Genomic DNA, 7,469 nt, shown 5'->3' on the forward strand with positions numbered 1-7,469 from the left:
TTACACATCACAGGAAGGAAGGAAGGAAGGAAGGAAGGAAGGAAGGAAGGAAGGAAGGAATCACCAAAAGAGAGGAGAGGAGAGGCAACTTCAAGGTGCCTGCTCTCCCTTCTTTTGGTTCTTAGATAAGACAACCCTTCAAATAGAGGGGGACCCAGGTGGCGCTGTGGGTTAAACCACAGAGTCTAGGGCTTGCTGATCAGAAGGTCGGTGGTTCGAATCCCTGCAAAGAGGTGAGCTCCCATTGCTCGGTCCCAGCTCCTGCCCACCTAGCAGTTCGAAAGCACATCAAACTGCAAGTAGATAAATAGGGCGGGAAGGTAAACGGCATTTCCGTGTGCTGCTCTGGTTTGCCAGAAGCAGCTTTGTCATGCTGGCCACATGACCCAGAAGCTGTCTGCGGACAAATGCCAGCTCCCTCAGCCTATAGAGCGAGATGAGCACCACAACCCCAGAGTCGGACACGACTGGACCTGATAGTCAGGGGCCTTCAAACAGAGGGATGTCCTCTGTAAATCAGGGCACATGGCCACCCTATTTGCTACACACTGCCTCAGACATAAATCCAAGCAGCTCAGTTTCAGTATAACTAGCAGGGTAAAAGACAACCTGACAGCATCTCCAAAGTCCAGATGAAAAACTTCCTGAAGCAGTGAATCATATCTACACCAGGATGCTTGAGTTAGACTGTTTCCCACTGAGCTTGCTTCACACCTGATGTCTGAAAGAAAGATTCATGGGCCCACTGAGAACAGGAAAGCAGGGATGGAGAGAGAAAAAAATGCTTTCTGGGCCTGTACAACTCTTTAGAAAATAATAGCTTTGTTCAAGCCAGATGGAGTGGATTTCATGTGCCATTAAATGCCAATCCTCCCTTCTGTCAGAGAGCAAAGCTTCCCCATAACTTTTGCCCATCTAAACTCCTGATGTGCCACTACATCATAAGTCATTGGCAATTCCATTAGAAAGCAAGAGGAATGGAAGATTGGAACCCATCTGCTCCATTCTTTACTCCTCCTTTATGAACCTGTTGACAAATTGCCTTTCTGCAAGTTCCCCCTCCCTAATTTCTGTGGCAGAAATATGGATGTACCTGTACTGTATATTAAGTTGGCAGCCATCTTCTTGATTGTAAAGATAGCCCTCTCAATCATAAAACATAGCAAAGGGCAAAGGTTGTGTCTTCCCGACTAAGCTATCATTTGCTCCTGCAGTTCCTATTTATTCACTGTTTTGACTTTGAATTCCCCCTGAGCTTTCTTGACAGGAATAACTGTATCAATATCCATGGCAACGGTGCTAATTGTGTTCCTAAGATTCTTGATTTCCAACCTGTAAGAACATAAGGAGAGCCCTGCTGGATCAGATCTCATCTAGCACCCTGTTCTCACAGTGGCCTGGGAAGCCTACAAACAGGACAATAGCACAACAGCCCTCTCCCCACTTCTGATTCCCATTTTCTACTAATTAAAGGTATTCAGATGTCACCCTGCCAGTGAGATGCCGCTAACAGGTCCCCGAAGGCCTCATCCACCAGCTTCTCTGGCTCTCTCAGCTTTTAATAGCTACCAAAAGATGTGGTGATGACCACCAACATGAATCACTTTAAAAGGGAGTTAGAGAAATTCATGGCACATAAGGGCTATACATAAGTACTGCTCAGGGTGGCTGTATTATTCTGTTTCTCCGAAAATAAGACATAGCCATAAAATAAGCAGGATTTTTAAGCATTTGGGGAATATAAGCCACACCATGTAAATAATCCATAATGATAGGCAGTTTAACCTTGTAGGTTAAAGTGTACCATACTTAATTAAAAAATAAGACATCCCCTGAAAATAAGCCATAGTGTGTTTTTTTGAGGAAAAATAAATATAAGACGGTGTCTTATTTTCGGAGAAACACGGTATCTGCAGTTTCAGAAGCAGTATGTCTCTGAATATCAGTTGCTGGTGATCACAAGTGGAAGAAGGTTATTGTGTGTGTGTCCTGCTCATGTACATCCCGTGAAGAATGCTAGTGGGCTCGGGTCCTGCACATGAACTTTCCAAAGACATCTGGTTGGTCACTCCCTGGACTAGACTGACCTTTGATTTGTTTCTTTGTTTGCCATGTTCTGAGCAAACTATTTTACCTTGCAGGAGACAATACATAAAATTAGTGCCTCTTCCCCAACCCCCTCCCATAGACACACACGGTTAAGAATTTTCCTCCCGAACAATATTTTATGGTGGCATGATGTGACATTAGGCAAAGAATAGCTAGCATAGTCTGCAATTCAGGTTACTGCCTGACTCCAGGGAGGATTATTAATATACCACTAAAGCCCAATAACCTAGTCATTATCAACATGGAACTATGTCTTCAGAGAGAGAGAGAGAGAGAGAGAGAGAGAGAGAGAGAGAGAAGGACAGAGACCAATCACTCTCATTAGTGAACAAGGACAGAACATGATGCAATGAGCTTAGAGGGATACTGTCAACTCTAATTTCTAAAGCTAATTAAATAAATTCCATTTTCTATTCTGATAGATCACCTTTTGAATTTCATGACCTGATTTTAAAACAATTATTTATCTTCTTCTTTTTTTAATGACAAGGTCTTTCCAAGCTTCTCTTTATTATTTCATCCAAAGGTTGGAAAAGCAGCACAGAATAGTGTAGATCTGTGACAATTAGGGGAAAATAAAACATGCCGTTTACAAGCATAAAAATAAGAGCCCAGTTGGATCAGGCAAAAATGCCATCTAGTCCAGATCACGTTCTCACAGTGTCCAACCAGATGCCTATAGGAAGTCTGAAAGCAGTACCAGTGCCAGGCTACCCCAAAGAAAGATGCCAACTTCAATTTTCAGAAACAGATTTCTTGCAGAAAAAAATGAAAGGCACAAAACTTGAAACTGCTAGATTTATTTTAAATCACAAGAATAAGTATTACAGCAATCAGATTATCTTTTTTCAAACATGAAAGAAAATGTTTCAGCACAGAAATCATTTTGAATAATCTTGCGAATTGTGATGCTAATATTTAAGTCTCTTAAAAGTTTCAATTTCAGGCACATCAAAATCTCACTTTGTATGCCTTTTCCTTTGCAAATTTTGTCACCGATTCCTTCAGATCAAGCACTGATGTTCAATTGATATAGTTGCCGAGCCAACTAGTCTCTTTTGCACCATTGTTGGATGATTGTACGTTTTTATAAGCTTGAGCTTTGAGAAACTGCTTTCACCACTTGTCACTGGCACCGGAAGTATGAGAATGATCTTTAGAGCGAGAGAAACATTAGGCACATTATCCAGGATATTTTTTGTTATAGTATGAAAAGAAGTACTCCTTATGGTGGCATAGACTTTGAAAGTCTTTGAGCTACAGTGGTACCTTGGTTCTCAAACGACTTGGTACTCAAACAACTTGGAACCCAAACATTGCAAACCAGGATACCGGTAAGTGTTCCGGTTTGCGAACTTTTTTGGAAGCATGAACACGCTCCGTTTTGAGTGTTACGCTTCTGTTTTGAGTGTTACACCGAGGTTTGTCTGTTTTTGCTATTTATTTTGCGTTTTTGTTTTTGCGGCTTTTTAGTTTTGATTTTGTGACTGAGTGGAACCCAGTTCAGCTACTGATTGATTGATTGTGCGACTGCAGTACATTGTTTATTGCTTTCATTTTATGGATCAGTGGTCTCGTTAGATAGTAAAATTCATGTTAAATTGCCGTTTTAGAGTTGTTGTTGTTTTTTTTAAGTGGAATGGATTAATCCAATTTTCATTACTTTCTATGGGAAAGCATGCCTTGGTTTTGGAACGCTTTGGTTTTGGAACAGACTTTTGGAATGGATTAAGTTCGAGAACCAAGGTACCACTGTATTGGTATAAATTCACAGCACAGATCTCCAACATCAATATCTTTGTTTCCATTATGCATCAATGATTTTTCAAAATTCTTGCAGCCCTTAAATTTAAGTACATATTCAGTAGATTTATTGTTGAAATTGTATACAGCTGATGACAATTTCATATGGAGGTTCCATTCCCTGCCCCTGTGCGTGTCAACAGAGCATGTATAAGCATTTCCCATCCCATTATTCCCCCATTACGCCCTTTTAGTCATGTGTTTAGTAACATTTTCAGCTCACTTCCGGGTCCAGTGTTGTACATGTGTGCAAACTCAGACGTGTGTTAATTGATTGTTGCCTGTACATCGTACAGGAAGCCAAATATATTGTTGTAGCTGTTGAAATCTCTCTCCAACAGACTGTATGGCCATGCCTAAAACAGCATTGTAGAAACCTACTTTGAATTTCTGCTTTGGATCCTTCAATGCCTGCTGTTTGCTTCTCCTTTTTCTAACTTGTTCTGTCTCTAACTTTGGTAGTATTTCTAGCTCCTTTGCAATCTTAGTAGCATCTATCAAAACTCGTTGAAAACCCTCATCACACCTGCAGCCCACAAGGTAATTCTGGGTCACTTGCAATTGGCTTGTAGCTGAATTTAAAGCTGAATTCAGCTTCCTTATTTTGTAGTAGCTTGCTTGTAAGATTATCTTCAAAAGGGAAGTTGTACCGTGTAACAAAAGATACCACAGACCTGAACTTTAAAATTGCATCAGCACGGGCCTGAGCTTCAATTGAGGAAGTATTTCCAGGTAAACCTTTTAAGCTTGTGCCATCAAATATCTCTATTAAAGCATCATATATACTACCAAGATGATATCTCAGTGGTTTCACAGCATTGATCCAACTCTCTCACCTTGTTTTGCTCAATGACTTAACAGCTTTGCCTAAGTCTGGTACATGGCTAGTTAGAATTTGCCAATGCTGAGTTGGTGCAAAAGAATAATTAATAATTAATAATTATTAATAATAATAATAATAATAATAAAGATATAGATCTGTTGAACAAAACTGAAGAAATTAGTTGCTTCCAGACAACATTTAGCGGCACCATGCTGGTGGTAGGACACACAGTGGAGGAGCTCCGCAAAAGCAGAGAACCCCACGGCGATCGGCGGCAAGAGCGAGGGGGTGGGGGCGTCGTATTCCCCCCCCCCGGAGCAAAGGGATAGCACGGGGCTATCGCCTGAGAGGAGGAGAGTGGCGTCACGAGTGGCGGAACTTTACCCCGGCGCTAGAATCAGTGAGAGGGGAAAAGAGGAGCCAGGCGCTAAACTGACAGCCTGCCTGCCGAAAGACGCTAAGGTCCTAGCCAGCAAGCGCTCAAGGCATCCCGACGATACAAAATACGAAATATAAAACAACTGCAGACCATAATCAAGGTGAGGAGGAGAAAGGAGGAGGAAGGAGAGAGAGAAGGAGTGGCCGCTAAGTGGGAGGAAGAATCGGGGGATTGAACCGGCTTATCGCGCTAGAAACTTGTTTAAAGTGACTTTGTGCATTTTAAAATAATAAATAAAAAGAGAGAGCACTCACCCTGAAATCACCAAATTCAAGAATAAAAGGAAAGTGCCAATCCGTACCGGCACATTAAAGTGGAGGCAACGGAGAGGCGGGGGTAAGCGAAAGTGGCGGAAGGAGAGAGAACTGTTTCTTTTTTCCGGACTACATTCGGTGGGAGAGGCAGAAAGGAAAGCGGTGAAAGGGGAGAGAAAAATGTGGATTGGTGGACTGAATTGGAAAATGGTGGACAGCTTTTAGCAAAGTTTAAAGCATATGCATTGCAGGGCACACAAAAAAGAGACACATGTGTTTATATCCAGAACCCTCTTTTGTATGTCATTTCCTTTGCCTTTACTGTTACTCCCCTTATCAAAACCTTGACCATGCAGATTCTCAATTGGTAATCCCAGTTGCTCAAGCTCCCAAGAAATGTTCTCTCAGACCTCAGGCTCAGAACATCTCATAGAATCATAGAATCATATCAGTGATGATCTCATTATCTGATTATTTAATTACATCAACATAACACAGTAAAATGGTTGTTTGTTCAATATGACTTATATAAGACATGCAGTGCAGAATAATTAATTAGTATTTGGCTGAGTTTGCATGTGTTAAAATTTTCTGCTTTATAGCAGCTACTGTGTAAGCTGTGTAAGCTCATTTTGGATATATTTTTCTAGCTAGTTAATCCTTGTTTATTGATCTTTAACTCTGTGCTAACATTCATTCATGATAGGATAAAAAAGGGCTAGATATTATACCCACTTCAAAAAATTCTATTTCTAGCAGTGTAGAATGTTTCAGTTGTATACCACGTAATGCCAAGTTTAGCATGCCAAGAACTCTGACCAAAGCAATCAAGTGTTCCAAGATTTATTGCCAATATTGTTCTTTTTGCCTAATTTTCTGCTGGTTAATATCATCAATTGTTTTTCATTTAGATAAGTGCAATTCAACTCTCCCCCCCCCCACATCTGATAGTTTTCTAAATGGTCAGTATTCCTCTCATGTGAAGACAGAATTGCTCCAATGTTCTTCCAGTCTTTTGAACCTGTTTCTTGTAGTGTTGATGCTTTTTTTTTTTAATTTGCTGAACATTGTAGAGCAAATTGTAGGATCTACTGCTGACACTTCCCCTGGACCTTCCCAGTTTTGTGGAAATATCTGGTGCTGCTTAGACCACTGGTGCTATCTGCCAGGTAAGGCTAGCCCACCAACAGAGGGCAGTGGCCCACCTCCCCTGTTTGGATATATGCCATTTTCTTTTTTTCATTTAAGATGGGAACAACTGGAACATCTGTGAATCTTGATCTCTTTATGGTCTTGTTTAAAACCTTGCTTCTCTCCTAGTATAAGCACATTTGGACAGTAGTTCTGTAAGCCAAATGAGACATATCATCAGAGGTGTCAGAAAGGATGTTCACCAGACAAATTCATTAAAAAGTGGAGTTTATTCATAAATCACTGAAATGTGAAATATCAAGATAACATTCGGCCATATGTATTACTTTCATCACTGACATAATTCTGAGTTGCATTGTTGCTGCTGTCCATAGCAGTTATAAATTAATATTACATTTTGATTTAAAGATAGGATGGCTTATATATTATGGTGATATATGATTTATATATTTGGATTGTAATAATTTAACAGGGGGAAACCACCCTGCTTCTTTCACAAGACAAAAGTACATCCCATTTGCAATGTATTCCTATGTGGGACAGTGGGACCCTGTATAAATACATCACATGCTGAAGATGCCTTAGACTCTTGATATATATACTTTTAGGACCCAGTCTTTGCCAACCTCTATACACCGTAGACTACAACTCCCATCTTCTTCAGCCAGTTGGACTACAACAGGAATTGCCCAAAACATCTAGAGGACAAAAGCTGATGCCAAAATAAATGTCTTGGCTTTTAAAGTTCCACAGTACTGTTGTTTTTGCTGAACAACTCCAAGCACGCCTAGAAGAAGTGGACCATTTGGATCCCTTCCGGTCAGGATTCAGGTCTCATCATGGGACTGAAACTGCCTTGGTCGCACTGGTCGATGATCTCCGGCGGGCT

The 7,469-nt window shown here is 40.9% G+C and overlaps 1 pseudogene; it reads right to left on the minus strand.

The window, feature by feature from the left end:
• Positions 1-5,863: 5,863 nt before the first annotated feature.
• LOC148684629 (uncharacterized) lies at positions 5,864-6,952 on the minus strand (annotated as a pseudogene).
• Between the last annotated feature and the right edge of the window lie 517 nt (positions 6,953-7,469).

Source organism: Zootoca vivipara, chromosome 9 (assembly GCF_965207765.1).
Source record: "Zootoca vivipara chromosome 9, rZooViv2.hap1.1, whole genome shotgun sequence".
In the NCBI taxonomy this organism is placed as follows: Eukaryota; Metazoa; Chordata; class Lepidosauria; order Squamata; family Lacertidae; genus Zootoca; species Zootoca vivipara.